This window comes from Callithrix jacchus, chromosome 1, assembly GCF_049354715.1.
Source record: "Callithrix jacchus isolate 240 chromosome 1, calJac240_pri, whole genome shotgun sequence".
Classification (NCBI taxonomy): domain Eukaryota; kingdom Metazoa; phylum Chordata; class Mammalia; order Primates; family Cebidae; genus Callithrix; species Callithrix jacchus.
This window is the reverse complement of record NC_133502.1, coordinates 96,244,689-96,265,411: the sequence shown is the minus strand read 5'-3', so window position 1 is coordinate 96,265,411 and position 20,723 is coordinate 96,244,689. Positions and strand designations below refer to the sequence as shown.

At 42.0% G+C, this 20,723-nt stretch overlaps 2 protein-coding genes and 1 long non-coding RNA gene across 7 annotated transcripts in view; 2 read left to right on the top strand and 1 right to left on the bottom strand.

Annotated features, from left to right (window-relative positions):
• Window positions 1–8,012: 8,012 nt before the first annotated feature.
• On the bottom strand, window positions 8,013–14,613 carry LOC108590204 (uncharacterized). Its single transcript, XR_001909615.4, has 3 exons — window positions 12,263–14,613; window positions 11,437–11,540; window positions 8,013–8,322 (listed from the first exon to the last, which is right to left on the bottom strand). It is a non-coding gene; the product is annotated as an uncharacterized LOC108590204 (long non-coding RNA).
• Window positions 14,614–15,746: 1,133 nt separating this feature from the next.
• PIP5K1B (phosphatidylinositol-4-phosphate 5-kinase type 1 beta) overlaps window positions 15,747–20,723 on the top strand; it is a 346,015-nt gene continuing 341,038 nt past the window's right edge. For all 5 annotated transcript variants that reach the window (XM_035303089.3, XM_054255089.2, XM_078367069.1 and 2 more), the window contains exon 1: window positions 15,747–16,303. The gene's annotated coding sequence lies outside the window, so the exon portion shown is untranslated. The remainder of the gene's footprint in view (window positions 16,304–20,723) is intronic.
• PABIR1 (PP2A Aalpha (PPP2R1A) and B55A (PPP2R2A) interacting phosphatase regulator 1) overlaps window positions 15,747–20,723 on the top strand; it is an 85,303-nt gene continuing 80,326 nt past the window's right edge. The window contains exon 1 of the mRNA XM_078367106.1: window positions 15,747–16,303. The gene's annotated coding sequence lies outside the window, so the exon portion shown is untranslated. The remainder of the gene's footprint in view (window positions 16,304–20,723) is intronic.

Genomic DNA, 20,723 nt, shown 5'->3' with positions numbered 1-20,723 from the left:
TACTGATTGCCACTGGGAAGGAAGGAAAGGAGTGGAATTGGGAGTAGTTTTACTGTCTCTAAAATATTCTGTTTGTTTTTTTTAAAGGCAAGAGACTCCAAAGCAAATTAGGTAGGTAAAGGTCTTATAAAACCTGACCCTGATATTGAAATTGCTTATTGCGTTATTGTTAATACTTGGGTGCATGTATGCAATCTTGCACAATCATTATTTTTTAAAAAGCATCATCATTAACCCCTTTGCACAGCCTAAAAAGGGTTTTTATACTAGGTGGTCAACTTTGAATCAGAACTACATTGGATAGGACCAAACAGCAGTAGAAGCTGCTGCTGCTTCTTTTTTTTAAATGTTAAACACTACTTTGGTGGATGCTCTGGGTTTTCTTTCATGGTCCAGTGTTTCAGGGAATGAACCTCATCCCCTGGGAGTTGAGCCTGGAAAATCACAGCATTCATCATGTTCCAGCCTGTGCCCAGTGGAGAGAACGGAGCAGGGTGTGAGTCATTCTTACTTGAGCCCCGACCTTGGCTGACCTTTGTAGTGCCAAGTTCTGGAGCCAAATGAAACTCCTGACTTAAGGAGCTAGAGATAAAGAGGTGGGTGGCTGGTTATATGGTACTTGGTCGTTGATGGAATGTGACTTGTCAGACACCCCCAGGGGGCTTTCAGTAGGGCCTGGATTTGTGTTTGTACACCAAGAGACACAATGCTGAGAGTTCTTCCTGAAGAACGTCAGATGACTTCTGATTTAAGAAGTGGTTGTATACAGATCCAAAGATTGTAATCTGCAGCATGCCTGCAGAAATTGATCAGCTGACATTTTTGCATGGCATGCCAACATAAGTCTTTTTGCAAAAATTAAACCTTTAGGATTAAAAAGAACACATGCTACTTGTAAAAATTTGGAATATATGAAAAGCTAGAGAAAGAAAACAAACCTCTGAAGCCCACTACCCAGCATTATTTTTTTAATTTCTTCATTTTTATTAAAAAAAAAAAAAAAAAAGAACGGGGGTCTTGCTATATTGCCCAGGCAGGTCTTGAACTCCTGGGCTCAAGCTATCCTCCCGCCTCCCCTCCCTAGGTGCTGGGATTACAGGTGTGAGCCACAGCACCCAGTACCCAGCATTATTGGTGGTTATCTTTTAGGCTTTACTTTTCTTGTGTCATATATTTTTTTTTCTATAGTCAATTTATCCTTTCAACAATGGTTATTGAGCACCCAGCAAGTACCAGGCTTTACTCTCGGTGCTGGAGATATGGAAATGTACAAAACAGCCAAGGTCCCTGCTCTTGGGGAACTAATAAGGAAGAGGGGTAGACTAACCATTGAAAAGTCAATATATAAGATACATTTAGATAAAAAATGATATTATGGAAAAAATGATACCTAATAATACCAAAGATTTATAATGTGCTGTTCTAAGCCTTTCACTCATATGTATTAATACATTGAATAAAACTGGTGTGTGTGTGTGTATGTGTGTGTGTGTGTGTGTGTGTGTGTGTGTGTGTTAGAGGGAAGGTTAGGCTATTACAGTAAATCTTTCAATACAAGGATCAGGAATGGCCTCTTGAAGAAGACCATACAGAAGCTAAGGTTTACATAAAAGGAAGAAGATAGCCAGATTGAGAGCCTTCCCAGCAAAGGGAACAGCGAGTTTAAATACCTTGAGCATAAAACAGTTTGGCATGTTCATAAAACAGAAAGAAAAAAGTATGTCTGGGACTTCAAGGAACAAAAGGCAGAAAGGTCTGCAATGAAACAAAAGATTGTCCTTCTGGGTTCTCCAGGGAACTCTTGAGAGCAGCAGAAACAGGCATTTTTATTTCCCGGCAGTTTCATTCTCTTCTTATCCCACCCACTACTTTCACACTCTCATTTCCGTATGAGGAAAGGGCTGAGCTTTTGTTGCAGCTGCTGCTCTTGGAACAGTTGAGCCCATTAACTAACACATCTCCTGCACCTGACATGCCAGCGTCCTACAGGCAGAATTAGAAGCTTCGGGCCCTGTTTGTTAAAACTCTACCCACCCTTAAGTCCACACAAAGTTGAAGGAAGCTTTGCAATTGAGTTTTACCCAAAAATCTTAGGACCCACATTATTAATTTCTACATAGCAACCACTGCTCACTCAGCACTTCTTCCTCAGCTGAGAGCCTTTCCTCTACTATAAAGGCTAATGATATCAAATATTTTCTTTCTTTCCTTGCTTCCAAATCACCAACCTCAAAGTAGTATCTTGGCCCTTAGATTTGTTCCCTAAAGCCCACAGGGCGGCTGCTTCAGCTTCCTGACTGTCATTCCCTACACTCTGGATTTTGCTGCTTGAATCTTAACAATTTAAAGCAGCCCTTTGTTCTCTCTATTGCCTGTACAATGGTGGTCATAAGCCTCAACACATATTATCTTTACAACAACTCAATAAGGCAGGGCCATTCATGTCCCCACTTTACAGACTAATAAACTAAGGCACAAAAATTATATACTAGCAGTCATGTAGCTGGAAGGTGGAGGAGCTAGCATTTGAATCCAGGCAGAGGCTTCTAACCACTATGCTGTACACAGAGAATTATTTAAAAGCCATTTTAAAAATTATTTTTAATGAGCACACAGTAATTATACATATTTATGTGGCACAGTGTGATATTTTGATACCTGGATACAATGTGTAATATAGAGAGACATTTATGCAACCCCCTTTGGTTGAATTTTGTCCAGGAACAGATGACTGGTTGGTTTGTAAGTATAGAAATCAGTTAACTCAATTAGCAAACAGTGATTGACCATGTACAGTGTGTGCTGGGCTAAACTGTGGGATACAAAGTTGGGCAAGATGACATTGAAGACGATGATAACTGGCATGCTGAGAGCTTACTGTGCACCAGCCCCTGACCCAGGTGCTATGGATACAATGGGGTGCATCACAGTCCAGGTGAGTTTCATCACAGACCTCAATCTTGTAAGAGAGAATCAACCATGAGCCAAGTGCTATAATGGGAATCGTTTAGAGCTGTGCGGTCCAGTCCCGGCATCACTAGCCACATGGGGCTATTTAAAAGTAATTAAAAGTAAATATAACTTACAAATCAGTCCCTTAGTCACCAACCACATTTCAAGGGTACATGTGACTCATGGCTACCTATTGAATAGCACAGATTATGGAACAGTATTCTCACTGAAAGTTCTGTTGGATGGCACTGGTTTAGAGTGTTTGGAAGCACAGAGAGATGTCTCTCATTTAAACATGGATGTGAGGAGAGGAGTCAGGAAAGGGATCCTGAACAAAGTCATGTTTAAGCTGGCACCTGAGGAATGAATAGCTTTAATCTTTATTTTTGTGAGATATTTTATATCTCTACTTAATGAATGAGAAAATGGACTCCAAGTAGTTGAGAAACTTGCCTCAAGTCACAAGAAAGGTGTGAGAGAGAATATTTGATCCCAAATCCATCTGTCTGTAGTATCATGCTTGAAACACTAATAGTCACTAAAGGAACCATGGGCAAAAGAGACCTCTTTTGAAAGAAACAGGTAGCAAATTCGCAAATCCTGTTTGAACACTTTGTACTGTATTTTTAAAGCACTCTGTTAAGCATTAATGTGATATGAAGTTTCCAAAAAAACTAAAAATAAAAAGCACAGGGTTTCTTACCACATGGAGTTTGCCATTTCACTGTGAGATAGACATTAAAATCCAATGTTGGCAGAACAAATGGATTTTAAGAGCTATAGGAATTTCAAGAGGTGGCGATGTCTTCCTGTGAAGACTTCTTGCAAGAAGGAAGAATTAAGAGGGGTCTTAAAACTGTGTAGAGGCCGGGTGTGGTGGCTCACGCCTATAATCCCAGCACTTTGGGAGGCCGAGATGGGTGGATCATGAGGTCAAGAGATCGAGACCATCCTGGTCAACATGGTGAAACCCCATCTCTACTAAAAAATACAAAAATTAGCTGGGCATGGTAGCGCATGCCTATAGTCCCAGCTACTTGGGAAGCTGAGGCAGGAGACTTGCTTGAACCCAGGAGATGGAGGTTGCGATGAGCCGAGATCGCACCATTGCACTCCAGCCTGGGTAACAAGAGTGAAACTGCATTCAAAAAAAACAAAAAACAAAAAAACTGTGTAGAATGGGCATATCAGAGCATTCCCGGCAGCAGGAAAGTTTGTTGGAAGGCTTAGCGTGGGGGCCTGCAAGGTCAGTGCTGAGAGTGGGAATACCTCAGTCTTACATTGAGGGTTTGTTCAGATGAGACAACTCAGTCCTTTCTGCAGGCATAAGCTTTCAACACAAATTCTTCTAGAACAATATTTATGGGGGTGTCTATAAAGAGATTGGGCAGGGCAGAGACATCACTTATTTCCCCTTCAGGGAATTTATCTGAGAGAGTATTATTGACACCACAGCAGAATTCATGGCTTCCCAGCAGAAAAGTCTTCAGGAACACACAAGAGAGATGTTTGGGGCAACCCTTCTTTGTTTTCAGCATGTGTCCAAGAGTTCTTTCTCTTTCTCTTATACCTTTCTTCAAACCCACAAATGAATCTCAGCGCCAGAGAGTACAGAATTAGTTGTGGGTATTTAAAATCAATACATTATTATGCACTTAACTTCATGGGAAAAATAATCTAATTAACAAACATCTGTAGTGACGTGAACATTGCAAATCTGACAAATCAATACTATACATTCATTTTATATAGTCAGTTTGCTGTTTACATACTATCTGTTGGGTTCTACTTTTTTTGTCTTAATATTGTCTTATGTACAGTTTTTTTTTGGCACATCAATATAGTCCAAATAAGACCACTTTGGTTTTTGTTTTGTTTTGTTTTTTAAGACGGAGTTTTGCTCTTGTTGCCCAGGAGTACAATGGCACCATCTTGGCTCATCGCAACCTCTGACTCCCAGATTCAAGTGATTCTTCTTCCTCAGCCTCCTGAGTAGCTGGGATTACAGGCATGCACCACTACATCCTGGTTAATTTTGTATTTTTAGTAGAGATGGAGTTTCTCCATGTTGGTCAGGCTGGTCTCGAACTCCCAACCTCAGGTGATCTGCCCGCCTCGGCCTCCCAACGTGCTGGGATTGTAGGCATGAGCCACCACACCCAGCCAAGACCACTTTTTAATGATAGCTTTTAACAAAATCAGTCTTCAATTATTGGCTAGTAAATTTATTTCCTGTTAGCATTTAAAAAATATCAGTGCAATGAATCGTTTTGTACAATGATTTTTTAATTATAGATTTGTTTTTTTTAGAGCATATTCTCTAAAATGGGATGACTAGAACGTAGGGTTAATCATTGTATGCTTTTTGTTCGTTGTTCTCCAGAAAGATTATACCAATATTTATCTAGGATATCTGTCTTCCCAAAGCTTTGTCAACACTGAAGTTTGAATTACCACTTTGCTCTTGATAATTTAAGGGACCTTACTTAGCCTCTCTGCCTCAGTTGCATCATCTGTGGATGTGGGTAATGGGTTTTCAGGGTTGAGGATTGAATGAGATAGGGCAGGCAAAGCATCTGCTCAAGGCACAGTATGTGGTAAATAGGCAGCTAATGTCTACTTCCTCCCTTGTAAAGAGTATGCAATAGGAATTTAGAGCTGCTTGACTTCAGGTTGTTTGTTTGCTGCTGAGGTTAAGCATTTCTTTCAGATGATTATCTATTACTGGAATGCCTGGGGTGTGTCTTAAAGCCACTCTCCCTTCCCACTCTTTTCTCTATCTCCTCTATCCCACAGGATGCCCCAGTCCTGAACTAGACTTTATCATCCTCTATTTGCCACCTGGTCCAAGATCCAAAATCATCACCATGGCAACTAGACTTGAGATGCAGTGCTAACAGGAGACAGCAGACCATCCCTGCAAACTAAGAGTTCCAGAACCATAAATTCTCCAAGTGCAAAGGAAGCCTCAGTGGTTGTCTAACTTTCCAGTGGTTACTTGATGTGTTCTCTTCTTAAAACATGTTAAAAAAAATACCCATCGAGTAAATAATATGAAGAATTTACGGAGAGGCTAGAATTTGGCCTCTTTATTCTTGGTACCTAGGCAACATGATCAGTACTGTATCTACTGTAGTCAATTCTTAGATAATTGTGTTATCACTTAACCAAATTTTGAAACATCTTTGAGAAACAATGAATTTAGTTCTTAATGTCATAATTAAACAGAATATGGAGGATTCTTCTGTTGATAGGACTCAATATATTTTTTTTTCCCTCAGGAGACAACAGATGCTGGAGAGGATGTGGAGAAATAGGAGATAGGACTCAATATTTTATTTAATGGGGCTTCTCCCAGGTAGTTTATAGCCATGAAACATTTAAAGTCTAACTTCTTCTCGATAAGAGCTGGTGTCTAAAATGGATAAATCAAGAAATAGAAACTTGAGTATGTTATTTAAAGTTATAAAAGTGGAAACTATTGCCAAAATAAACTCAGAAAAATTGGAGAGCAGAAAGGGAAAGAGGATGTGGGAGATAGTGAAACTGTGTCAACTTTCTTTTTCTTTCAAAGTTGAGTGTTAAACATACTTTAAAAAATGACAGCTCAATTAAGAGATTGAGTTATATCTTAAATAATATATAAATATATTGTTTAATGTTAAAAAGGGAACTGCTAGAACAAAAAATCAGAAACTTCTAAAAATGGTCTTCCAAAGATTCCAGAACTAGAAGTTGGAGGGTAGATAAGAAGAAAAAGCTTATGTTTAATTTTAGATCTTCTATATGGTTTGAAATTTTTGATACATGCACATTATCTTTTCCCATTTCAAAAAACTGCTTTATTGAGAAATAATTTACATATCATTCCATTCACCTATTTAGAGTATACAATTCAATGGTTTTCAGTATTTCACAAAGTTATGCATTCATCATTAACTTTAGAACATTTTCATCACCTCCTCTACCCCTAATCCTGTACCTGTTAGCAGTCACTCTCTCATTTTCCTATTATGCCCCCTCTTCCCTGCCCAAGGCAACCTCTTTCTGTCTCTGCAGATTTGACTATACTGGATATTTCCTATAAATTTAATTAAACAACATGTGGCCTTTTATGTCTGGTTTATTTCAGTTAGCATAATGTTTTCAAGGTTCATCCACATTGTAGCAGGCATTGATACTTCATTCCTTTTTATTGCTGGATAATATTCCTTTGTGTGAATATATACCACATTTTCTTTCTTTCTTTTTTTTACCACATTTTTTTTATCCATTCATCAGCTGATGGATATTTGAGTTGTTTTCACTTTTTGTCTATTGTGAACAATGCTGCTATGAACATTTGTGTACATGTTTTTGTGTAGATATATGTTTTCATTTCTCTTGGATAGATACATTGGAATGGAATTGCTAGATCATATCACAATGCTGCATTTAACCTTTTGAGGAACTGCCAGACTGTTTTCAAAAGTTGTTGCTCCTTTTTAGATTCTCACTGGCAATGGAGGAGCGTTCCAATTTTTTTGTCTCTTCACCAATACTCGTTGTTATCTGTCTTTTTGATTCTAGCCATCCTAGGGGATATAAAGTGTTGTATGGTATATGTCTTTGTAGTTTTAATTTGCATTTCCCTAATTACTAATAACTCCAAGTATCTTTTCATATTCTTACTGACCATTTGTATATCTTCTTTGAGAAATGTCTATTTAGATCCTTTGCCCTGTGAACATTATTTTAATCTTAAAAAAGTAAGATGTTTGACAGAAAATAACAAATGTTGGACATGGCAATTGCTGGGTGAAGAAAATTAAGAGTTATTTCTTTTTTGCTTTCCTAAATTTTCCGAAGTTTTAAAAACATACATAACTTTTTGTCATCTTCAAATATTTATATTTTTCTCAATTTCTTTATCTTTTTCTGATTTGAAAAATTAGCACAAAAATTTGTTAAAGAAGATACAGTATTATCCTAGAGGCAACAATAGCTAACATTTTGGAAGATTTCTCTTCAGGACTTTTCTCAACTTTGTGTAATTTTTGAGGTTGTAGCATACATACAAGTTCAAATTATGCCTTTTATTCTTATCAGGATATCATAGACAAACTCTTGCATATTATAAATCTTTTATTTAATCTTTTCTTCTGAAAGTCTCTAGAGGAAATGCCATCATATCTCTTGGCATGCAGAATGGTCACAAAGAAGGGCTTCTTTCGTACATTCATTACTCCAAAATTAAGAAAAAAATATACACAAACATGCAACATGTACTGTTCCCAACCTATGGAAAACACAAACCAAGGAGACAGCAGATTTTTAAGAGGTCATTGCCTAGTCCTTTGCTGCAGTCTGATGTTCTCTGCTTGCTTCACTCTGGAAAAGACAGACAGTTTTATGTAGTATGAAGATGCTGGGCAACTCTCCAATACTTTATAACTTGTATCTTCACAGGGTAGCTTTGCCTTTTGGGTTAAATTATTTGTAATCCCCAAAGCACTGCCAAATCCCATATTTTTCCTTAAAATATGTGCTATAAAAAGCTGTATTCCCCTTGCATGCCCCATCCTATTTCTCTTTTCCTCATTATTATTCATGAAATCACCCATGCCAACAGGACAAGCTAACTGCAGGTCAGGGATGAGCTATGTTTCTTTTCAACTTTTTTTTTCCTATCCGAAAGGTTCCAAAGTTTCCAGTTGCAACAACTTTAAAAGTTGATTGCACAGATTCCATCTTCTCCTAAGGTAATGAAATTAAATAGTCTCTCTTTCTGGTAAGAGCTCCAGAAGAATACTTCTTTTACACTTGCTTTAAATGTTCAATTTTCTGTACCAATAAAGGCTGCCAACTCTTTAAGCTCCCATGTATGTCCACAAACACATCAAGACAGCAGTACCATCCCAAACCACACACATATAACAGGCTACTTCGAATCTGAAAATCCAGGAGAAATACCAGGATATAGCACAGGAGAAGAATCCTGACTACTAAGGATTCTCCCTCATAAGCCTCCGGTCATAGCTGTGCAAGATTAAATTTAAGATGAATGATTCATCTTGAATTCAGTGCATGGGTCGAGAATATAGTGCTCCCCAATGCCCAGGTTCTTCTCTTCCCAGGCACAGTGCTTAGATGGAGTTTTCCAGACTCCTTGGAAGTAGGTGGGGCTGTGAGATAAAGTTCTGGCCAGTGGTATGTGAGTGGACGTGATGATTGCCACTACCCCATCTGGCATTCTAAATCTTTCATTCTCTTGCAGTTCAGGAGGGATTTCAGAGGCCACTTGTTGAAGATAATGGCGCCACGAGATAGCAGGAGACAGGGTCTCTGGCTGATTGCACGAAACCATCCCCACCACAAAATCTCACTGAATGGTGACATGAACAAGAAACAAATCTTTATTGTACTAATCCACTGAGGCTTGAAGGTTGTATGTTACATCAGTTTGCATACCCTGATTAACACAGCTCCTTTTGCTTTTCTCCCATCCCAGCCAAATATTTTAGGTTGCTGTGACAGCTTGCTGACAACATCCTATACGGGGTGTCAGAACAAGAAGCTCCGTTTTGCTAGCAAAACATTAAAATCCAAATACTGCCAGGAGGAGAGAGTCTTGCTAGTAAGGTTCCACCTAAATGGTTCCAAGTCAGGAGAGTCACTAAATGTTTTGAGCAACAAAGGGAAAATCAATGTGTCTTCCCTGTGTATTCACATGGCACAGAGGGCTTGAGCAATCTGAGTGGGGACTTTACTGTTTGACTAACATTAACATTCATGTCTGTTCAACAAGTGTTTGTGGTGTCATCAGTGTCATACATGCTACCTTCCTTCAAAAAACAAATCTGAGAAAGTCCAAGTCTTTGCCCTGGAAGTTTCCCTCCACACAGAGTGGGATCTGCCTCATTGACTGTAAGCACTTGAGCTCTCCCTGAAATGGCCCCAGGAAGCTGTCAGCTATGTGTTGGGTAGACAGCTATTGCCTCTACCTAGAAGACTGAGTGACTTTGTTGAATTAATTACCTTTCCCTCTTTTGCAGCCACCCCAGGAGCTAAAATATCATAATTTCTTTTCTTCCTAGACCAGTCACCCTTTTATTTGGACTAATATGATGTCAAATGTTTCACAATTGATAAGAATTTTTTACAATGTTTTGGGTAGGCAGAAAACAAACTACTTTGTATGTTAGAACAAAGAAGCGTTGAGCATGAAAAAATCTATGCTCGATCATGAAAATCACTGGCACATTCTGCTGATCACCTCATATTCAGGATAAAATGCCACACTGGGGCTTGACTCCTGGTTCCACAGATAATTTCTGTGACCTCAAGAAAGTTGTTTTGACACACTGCTCCTCAAGGTATAATGACTGCAATAATTATGTTGGTGTGTGTTGAGGAACACTGCTAATTCACTTCTGCCTCTTTCCTCTACCTCAAGCTTCAAAACTGGCGACCAGAAGGGGGGTTCTCGCTCCTTTTTAAAGGCCATGACTTCCAACTTCCTTAAAACCCAAATTCAGACTTGATATAGAAAACGTGTGTATGAATTTTGAGTGCCTTTAGGAAGCTTTCTCAAATGCAGCTTGATTCTCTATGCTATCCCAGCAATTCTCTATTTTTTTCCCCTTCTTTCTCTCCTCCATTCTGATATTCTCTTTCTTCTTGTTCACTCCTCGAACCGACCATCATTTGTTTCATGTTGTTTTGTAACTTGTGGGCAAAGTGAAAACTCACCTTAAAAAAAGTATGCATGTGGGTCAGTTTATAACAAGAAAAAAAAACTTGAAAAGGAGTAACTGAATTCAAAAGAAAATAGATTATATAAGTCGGTGGAAATCAGACTGGTATTCTTAATAGCGTATATGGTTATTTTAATGTTAGAAACAATGTAACAACATAAACCTTAGAATTCTCCTACCCAAACATGAGAACTTTGAACATTGTTCTCTTCTAGGTATTTATTCTTCATATGCATCTTTTTTACCTAATTATAATCTCCATGTATTTAATTTTGTGTTTGCTATGAAATTTTAGGGAAATATTGCTTGGCTCTTCTTCTTACTTTCTAGATGAGTTACCAGGTATTTTGGCAAATTTTTCCAGGGTCACACCTATATATCTGCTAACACTGGGCCTCCAGTTTTCTTATTGTTCCTAGCTGAAGAAGGTTAACATCAGTGAGTTTTGAGAAGAGCTAGGTAATACCAACCTCTAGGCATAGAATAGTAAGTTAAATAGGACATGTGTCTGGTAGATTTACATATATTCTAGCTTTTAAAACTTAGAAAAAAGTACTGAGAGGTATTGTGAATCACTCATGAAGGTTTAAGATACACGTACACCTCTTCTAAAAGGTTCTGAGTCCTTAATATGCAAACTCCTCCAAACCTTGGCACTGAATGCATTGCAGAAGCAACATTCCTTTGGCATGTTAGGCAAGTAAGGGACTTTTCAGAGCATCTTGTCTAGCACTCTCATGGTACTCACAAGGAATTCGAAGCCAAGAAAGAATGTAGATTTCACTGTTGTGAGGACAGAGCTGGAGTAGCAAACCAGGTCTTATGGCTCCTAATTCAATGCTCTTTCCAGTCCTGAGAGGAAAGAGAAACAAGGGGAAGGACAGGATTAAGAAAGAAAGAAAAAAAAGAGGCAGCGAAAAAGAAAGCAAAGTTGGAAGAAAGGGCAGAGTGTACAGGGAATAAAGAAGAAAAGGAAGGGAATGCATATGAGGTTGTCAAGCCTTTGCTTAAAGTTCCCAGAGTAAACTGGTCCTCTAAAATTAGTGTCTCAAGTTATATAGGGGCACCAGCTAAGTATTTAGCCTTTCTTGTCTGCTTAGATATGAAGTTTCTAGAAAGAGAGGGCAATGTGGCAGGAGGATGGTCCCTAGAGTTGAGAGGATGGTGGCTCTATGTCTCTGCTCTTCAATGTCAATGAATGCAATGCATGCCTTTTATCTGCATTCTTGTTTGCTTTTCTTCTCGACAGAGATTAACGGACAGATGAACAGGTGGAAATATTCATAACTCACCAATGTTCCTCAAATTCCCTCTCAATATTTATTGGACTTCTATTTCCCTTGAGATATCACCCAAAAAATGCTAAATATGCATTAGCGATGTAGAGAAATGCAACCTCCTGCATTTCATGGAAAGGTCCAGGAAGAATGTGTAACTGGTTCAAAGTGGCCTATCTAAGAAGAATGTATCGATGATCTGATGTGGTGTCACAAAGCACCCAAACATGTAGTGGATGAAGTAGTCTCCAAAAAATGGCTGCTATCAGCTCTTTTATTCCTGGACATACACTGTACCTCTCAAGTCAGAAGGCAGAGTCTCTTTCCCCTCCTCTTGAATCTGTTTGGTCTTGTGACTTGCTCTGGCCAATAGAATGAAGCAGAAATAACATTCTAGAACTTCTAGACTCAACTCATAAGAGAATTGGCAGTTTCTATTCCTCCCTCTTGAAAGTGAGATGCCATAGAGGAAGTGTAACCACCTTGCTGGGAGGAAGCCCAAGCTGGGTACATGGACATAGATCATCTGGAGGAGAATTGAGGTGTCTGATACGTTAATGAGGCCTTTTCAAACCTTCCAACTCAGCCCAGCTGCCAGTGGCCAGCTGAATGCAGTCAAATGAGTGACCCAGGCCAGGCACAGCAGCTGATACCTATAATCCCGGCACTTTGGGAGTTGAGGTGGGAGGGTTGCTTGAGCCTAGGCGTTTGAGACCACCCCTGGAAACAGAGTGAGACCTTATCTCCACACACACAAAAAAATTATCCAGGCATGGTGGTGCATGCCTGTGGTCCCAGCTATTTGGGAGGCTGAGGTGGGAGGATCACTTGAGTCTAGGAGATCAAGGCTGCAGTAAACTGTAATCATGCCATTGCACTACAACCTGTTCCAGCTGGTGTGACAGAGCAAGACCCTCTCTCAAAAGCAAGCAAGCAGGCAAACAACAACAAAAACAACACAAACAAACAAAAAACCATGTGTAACCTTAGGCAATGCTCAGCTAGGCTTAGTTGACCCACTGAATAAGGAAAAATAGTAAATGATTGGTGATTTTGGTAACTAAGTTTTGGGATCATTTGTTAAGCAGCAATCAATAACTGAAACAGTGGCTTAAACCAGCAACCATGTATTGTTTCTCGTGAATCTATGAGTTGGGTGGGTGGTTCTGGTGATCTGGACCAAGCCTAGGCAACCTCATTTGGACTTGCTTGTGCCTCTGCAGTCAAATGAGGGCTGACTGGTCAAGGATGCTCAGCTGTTATGACTCAGCTTTGCTCTACGGGGTCTTTCATCTTCCAGCAGGCTTATTCTGGTGATGTCAGAATTCCAAGACTGGAAACAGAAATGCGTAAACATTTTTCCAGCATTCATTTACATCAAGTCTGCTGTTGTCTTGTTGCTCAAAGTAAATCATACAGTTGAGCCCAGAATAGGAGGGGATTACAAAGTTAGAGGGAAAGACCCTGGATAAAAAAGGAGGTCATTTTTTGGGGGCCTCTAATACTATCAAATGTGCTACAAGGAACTCATGAATGTTTCTCATAGTTAGAGGAGTATTAAATAGGATTACTAAGGTTTTGGACTGAGGCCAGGAATCAACTGGAAAAATTACATTTAAAATTAAGCAAAATAATTAGATGAATGTTTTCTGATTTTTAAATAGGTTTCCAGATTTTCTGGCCAAGTAACTATTCTAGTGATATTGATGTTGTTGCATGCTTTCCAATACAGGATGACTTTCCCAAATTCCTGTTGATAGAGTCAGACATAGAATCAGAAGGAAATAGCAGGTCTCACACTACATGGTCACCCATTCCATTAATCAATTCACAGTAATAATGCAATCTTAAGGTTCTTGGTAGAGTTCCTTAAAATTCTGTTTCATAAAGTTAGCTCTCTAAATAGCCAGTGGGCCCCTCTGCTTTGAGACTTCTCTCTGGAAACCTAAGCTGTTTGCATTTGGGCTTTACAGAAGTTGCTCAATACCAAGTTCATTAAAGGGAAAAGGGTTATGTGTATGGACACATGTATTTGGGCATTTATATGTAATGTGTGATCACTTTTGATCCACTGTGATTTCATTTAAGTTTGTTTTTTAACTGTCTTCATCTCCGCTGCATTACCAGAAACTGACTTTACACTTTCACTTACCACCACCTCCCTGGGAAGCAAATTCATTTTCCACCATGGATTCCAGAGCTCAAGTCTGAAGCAGGAAAGGAGAGACTGGGATTACCCTTCCCAGATCCCACACTAGCCTGCTAGTTACAGCGGTATGGTGCTGCCCCCTATACAGTGATTCCTACCAGTAAGACGAACGGTTCTTTGATCTGTTCCTGTGTCCTCCACCTCTGGTCTATCTACCTCATCTTGAACTTTGTTAATACAATGTTTCTGCTAGTTATTGTTCACGGACTGAGAGTCAGGGAAACCGTGTTCTGATCCTTGGGTTACTTAATGTTTTGAGACCTTAGTTTCCTCATCTGTAAAGTAAGCAAGCTGAACTAGATGTATGTTCCTCCTGCTCTGAGCTGTGAAGCCTCTAGGATGCCAGGAGAAAACCAGACCCAAGTCACGGGGTTCTAAACAAACGATACCTTAAATCTCTCAGTAATGGCCAACCACATCTGGAAGAAGCAGGCTGGGAAAACAGCTGAAGAATAAAGATATTTGTTTTGTCAATTATGCCTCAGTGAAACTGAAAAAAAAAATAGATACTTCCATTATCAAGAAATTATTGCACTTGATTCAAGACTGATATTAAACCATAACAGACTCACTCAAGGTGGGGGGAGAGAGATACAACGAGATTACAAAGCTGAAAAGAGGTGTTCATTTGCAGAGAACTCAGCAAGTAGCCTTCAAACAGAAATTGGCTGACCAAGCCAGAGGTATCTGAATATAAGGATCATGGAATGTTCTTCCCCAGACAGAATGTAGCCCACGTTTTCCACCGGTGTTGTTTTGGTAAAGAAGGGGAAACTGGATGAGGCTGAGAAATGCCATTTGCTTCCATTCAGCCGGGAAGTATCCGCTACCCTTTGGTTCCTATTAAGTGAATTTAGCTTTAGCTTCCACGATAGCATTTTCCCAAAGGAGTCCTTTAGATCTGGCTCCTACCCTCTTCGCCGAAGCTAGACTGACATTAGGTGACACTGCAAGTGCCCCCAGCCCACTCAGCGGGATCAGTTGGAATTGCCCCTCGCCCCCACAGCGCTTTCCCATGACATCCCCCAGCTTCTCTCTCCTAGGACCCCTGGCCAGCCTACCCCTACCTGTTGGGTAGGTCTTACTAGGAACACCTGCGCAACTTAGAAGGTGAGTAACCGACGCCTTGGAATCCTGGCCTGTCCCTTCCTGGTGAAGGGGGCGCCTGCGCTTAAGTGCCGGCTTCACCGCCTCAGTCAGAGTCCAGCAGGTGGGCGACCCGGCGTAGCTGAGTTCAGTGGCCTGGGGAAAAGGGACGCCTTATCCCCAACATAGCCCGGTTTCGCAAGGTTTTAAGACGCTGAGAACAGCTGGGAACCCCTGGGATAGCCCTGGAGTCTTGGAGGTACCGGTTAATTCCAGGGGCCCACCCCAACCCCGCTCTCAGTCTGTGCCAGCGGCGGCGGGACAGGAGCCCGGTCCCCACGCACCGACTGGGACGCCCATCCCACTGCGGCTGAGGCTCGAGCCGCCGCCGCTGCCAGTGCAGCAAACCCGTCTGGCTTCCCTGGAGGGCGTGCGGGGATGGGGCAAGTGGGTGGAGAGAAAAGGGGAAGAGCTTGGGCGGCCGGCGGGCGGGGCCTGCAGCCTCCCCAGCCGCGGCAGCCGCCGCGCAACCGGCTCTTTCTGCGCCTAGCTCCGACTCCTGCGCGCACTGCGCGGGGACCCGCTTCCGAGCCTGGGGGACGCCGCTGCTGCTCCCTTCGACCCCAGGTCTCCGAACGCGCCGCGGCGAGGCAGCGCCTGGCCGTGGAGCCCCTCGGAGCTGCTGGGCTTTGGCGGCCGCTCTCTGCTCTGTCTGGCCGGAGGACCCGCGGGGAAGGAAGGGGAAAGCGGGGACACACACACTCGCCGCGGCGCGCGCGCATTGCACACTCGCAGCCGCGCGCCCCCGCCGAGGCGCGTCCGGAGCGAGTTTGGCCCGGCGGCTCGGGCCCCGGCACCTGCCCGCCCCCAGTGCTGCCCCCGGCCCCGGCCCCGCCTGCCGCCTCCTCCGCCCCGCAGCGCTTCCCGCCCCTCGTCTGCACTGCTCTCCCTTTGCCGAGGGGAAGCGACAACGTCCCGATAAGTTGCAGACTGTGGCGCAACTGGTCTCGGTAGCGGAGGCATCCGAATGCTGCCCGGGTGAGGTAAGTTTGCTGCGCGTCCCCGACCCCTTCCCACTAGACCCTCCTGAGGGGCTCGCGCTTCCGGGCTCTCCATCTCGGCTGAAACCCGGCGGTCTCTCTATGCTTCCACTTTGCCTGTCTGCGTTGTGCTGGGGGTGACGTGGAGAGGGCGCCCGTGGCCACTGAAGCGGGACGTTGGTCCCGCGGGGGCCACAGCTGCGCGCTCCCAGCGTGCACCCAACCGCTCGTCACCCGGATCCCCGGGGCCGCAGTGACACTCGGGGATCACTCTGGGTTCACTTAAACAGGAGTCTCCTCCCCGTTTCAGGGGAACCTGCAGAGTTTGGCAGCGGAAGGAAAGATCTCCCCTATCCTCCCCCAGTACGAAACAGAGGTGAACTTGTTAGGCGTCCCTGGTATCTCCAGAGGGGCTTGCGAGTAGGCGTTCTGCCCATTTTTGGCGCTGGAGCCGGATTGAACAGGTGCGGTATGGTTCCAGTCTAAATGCAGCAACAGACTTCTGCGTTTCCCAGGCATTTTCCCCCAGCCTGGTCAACGTGACCAGGGGCAGGAGCTTCACCATCTGGGGCAGGGGCTGGGAGTCTAGGGGCACTGGGGAGGGAGAATGCCCGGGTCTGATTTGCAATGCTGGTGCCAGGAGTCGCCAGAACAGAAGACAACAAATGTCTGCTTATCTCGCATCTATGCAGATGAGCATGTTGTCATTTCTTATCCCCCCTTCAACCCCCAACTAGCTTGTGTCTGGTGCCCAGCGTGGTTGAGTAGAAACCTGTTCCAGAGAAGTTGTTTGGGTAGGTTGATGAATTCTTTCATGGAATCTACTGAAATCAGGGCTCCGAACAAGGCAGTGCCAGTTATTCTGATGCTTTTTTAAAGGAAGCGTATTGCAGACCAAAAATGACACCCACTACCACTACCTCTCTTGACATTCTTAGATGCAGGAGGTTCCAGCTCTAAGGCGAATGATCCGTAAGAGATCGATATGTCCTCAAAATGTGCTAATCTCGTGCAAGGAAGAAGTGTCTCTGTGTCAGTACTTCTGAGTCTCGGTTTGGGGAACCCCTTTTGTCCTTCTAATAAAGCACATCCAGCCAGAGACTTCTCCCCTGTTCTGTGAAGAGACCAAAGCGTTTTGCTACTGTTGGAGTGCAGGAAACCCAAAGGGCTGGTTTCATTAGCAGTCTAATGAGATGAAGTAGGATAGTGTTCATGGAAGCGTTTGCTAGAGCATTCCTACCTGAAAGGAGACTCTGGAATAAAAACCTAATTGGCCAAGTGTAAGCCAGTGGGAGGCTGAGTGAGTTTCATGTGTGATCTCTGAGCAGAGGGAAAAGGTGGGTTCTGATATGGTCCTGTGGGCCATATCAGAGGCTTAGGAGGGCTGATGGGAAAGCTGGTGATTTTGAGACTGATACATGATGACATCTTACCTGAGAAGGAAAACTGTAAAGCACTGAATGATAGAACCATGTTACATTTTTGTCCATGTTAAGGCTAGAGAGATTTAATAATAACACCTTACGTTTTCATCCATGTCTTGCAATTTGTAAATTCTTTTGAGTGTTCTCACCTAATTCCAAACATTTCTGAGGGAGGCAGGGCAAAGATTATTTACCACGTATACCCAGAAAGAACGTGAGGCTCACAGATCAGAGATTTATCAAGGTAACAAGTGCTGGTATTAGAATCGCAGTTAGGTTTTCTGTCATAACTAAGTGTCTCTTCTGTACTTATATAAAGTGTTTTTTTTTTTTTTTAATGGCAGAGTTCTGCATTTATTGTGGTGTGGTCTGCATAGTCTAACTGTAAATTACCCTTTACATTTTACAGAGGAGGAAACTGAGGTTTAGGCAAGCAGCTAGAGTTTTCTATGGTTTCACATCTAATTTAGTGGCATTTATAAGGCTAGAACTTGGGTCTTCTGATGTCCAGTCCATTTCTTTGTGCATCATTTAACTTCTGATAGCAACGAGGGCACATCATGGAAACTGCAATACACAAGGGACTGTTAAGCATGCCCCCAGTGACCTGGGTTCTAGCTCTGGGACTACATTTGGCTATATGACCTGGGCCAAATCATATCACTTCCAAGTCTCAAGTGTCTCACATATTAAAACAACTTTCTTTCCAACTTTAGCATTCTGCAGTGTTTACCAATGTGTTTGTAATCCAATGTTGTTATTTTCTCTAGGGGAAAGAAAGCTTTTTACCCTGTATCAACTAAGAGACCTAGCTAATTACTCTTTCACCTTTAGTTTATCCCTTCCCTCCTTTACTGCATACCAGCTAATTTTTGTATTTTTCATAGAGACAGGATTTCACCATGTTGCCTACACTGGTCTGTAAGTCCTGGATTCAGGCAATCCACACTCATCGGCTTCCCAAAGTGCTGGGGTTACAGGTGTGAGCCCCTGAGCTCAGCCAAAAATGTTTGTTTTTATCTATTCACTACGATTCTTTTGGCTTATATAGATCACCAGACTCAGAAATAATACTTTGCTCCAAATCATTCTTTCATTCTTAACCAAAAGAGTGAAATTTAACAAGTGTGTTTTAGCTTAGCATCTACAGTATATTGTTTAGTATTACTGTTTGACTTGAAAATGTTCTGAGGGTCTGAAGTACTGTAAGGTACCTGTCAGGGTTTACTTGAATATTCTAACTGTAAGTTCACAACTTTTTTTTTTTTTTTTAGCTTTGTGGTTTGCACAAAGTAAGTACTCAATAAGTAGCTGCTGAATTAATGAAGAAGGTGAATGAAGTTATTTCTAAGGAAAACATATGCTGTAAAACATAGAAAGCATCTTACCATGTAAATTCCCAACACATAAGATAATTTACCTAGAGGCATGTGCCTCCTGAAGCTGGCAGGTACAGAGCCCATTGTTGCTCTCTTTTCTGAATGCATCATATAGGGAAGAGCTTTTCTTTCTCCCTATAGACAATAGACTCATGTCATCTGTATTATGCTCTTTTGTTTGCCCCCATGCCTTAATTGTTAGTAGTATAGCTGCTAAAAGGTACATTCCTAGAAATTGAGTTGTCCCATTTTATGAAAGGTTATGTCTTGAGGTGGAGAAACCAACCATTCTGTTTTTAAAATAGGGTATTGAGTAAATTTTAGGAGATGCTAATACTGGCTCGTGGTTTCAGAGGGGGAACTTAATTAACAAAACCAGCCTAGTTTCTGTTCCTTTTAACAATCTTCTCTTTCTACTCCTCCTCTTTATATACAGACAAGTAGTGTTTTTATGTTTGGGAGAATGAATAAAGAATATAGTAATCTTAAATAGTATTAATGGATCCGCAGTTTGTATTGGGGATTGATGTCTATTTCCTTCTGCTGAAGAATTTAAATATTAATTAGTTTAGAAACAGCTTTTATGGGTCAGAAAACTAAACCTTAGAGAGTTGAATTGACTTGCTTGTGGTCACACAGATGATAGCACGAGGACCAAGACTAATGTGGAATTATTAAGAAGGTTCATATTCAAGTTTGTCCCAGGAGTTCTATGGTGAAGGTACAGTTTCGACTTTTAGAAATCATAGAGATTAACAGAAAACTTCTGTTTACTATCATTATTAGAGAGAGTTAGTACATTTGCACATAGCTTAATATTTATATGTTTAAGTTTTCTTGCCCAAGCAGATGCCATTAAAAATAAATTTTTTTTTTTTTTTTTTTGGAGACAAGCTCTCACTCTGTTGCCCAGGCTGGAGTGCAGTGGTGCAACCATGGCTCACTGCAGCCTCCCCAGGCTCAGGTATCCTCCCACCTCAGCTTCCTGAGTAGCTGGGACTATAGGCACACACTACCATGCCTGGCTAATTTTTGTATTTTTGTAGAGACAGGGTTTTGCCATGTTGCCTAGGCTGATCTGTAAGTCCTAGATTCAAGCAATCCACATACGTCGCCTTCTCAAAGTGCCGGGATTACAGGTGTGAGGCCCTGTGCTTGGCCAAAAATGTTTGTTTTTGTCTATTCACTATGATTCTTTTGGCTATATACATCATCAGACTCAGAAATAATACATTGCTCCAATCAGTGTGGGAGAGAGGAAACTGTCTGAACAGAAACCAAAGGCCTGTAATCCCATGGGAGACCAAACCTTGGCCTCCCATGGGATTACATGAGAATCACTTGAGCCCAGGAGTTTGAGACCAGCCTGGGCAACATAGCAAGACCCTGTCTATATAAACAATAAAAAAATTAGCTGGGCATGTTGGCACATGCCTATGGTCCCAGCTACTTGGGAAGCTGAAGTGAGAGGATCACTGGAGCCCAGGAGTTTGAGGTTGCAGTGAGCTATGGTCATATTACTGTACTCTAGCCTGGGTGACACAGTGAGGCCTTGTCTCAGAAAAGAAACACAAATGTATGCTGGTATTCTCAAATTTTCTTCCTGGTAAATAAAGCCAA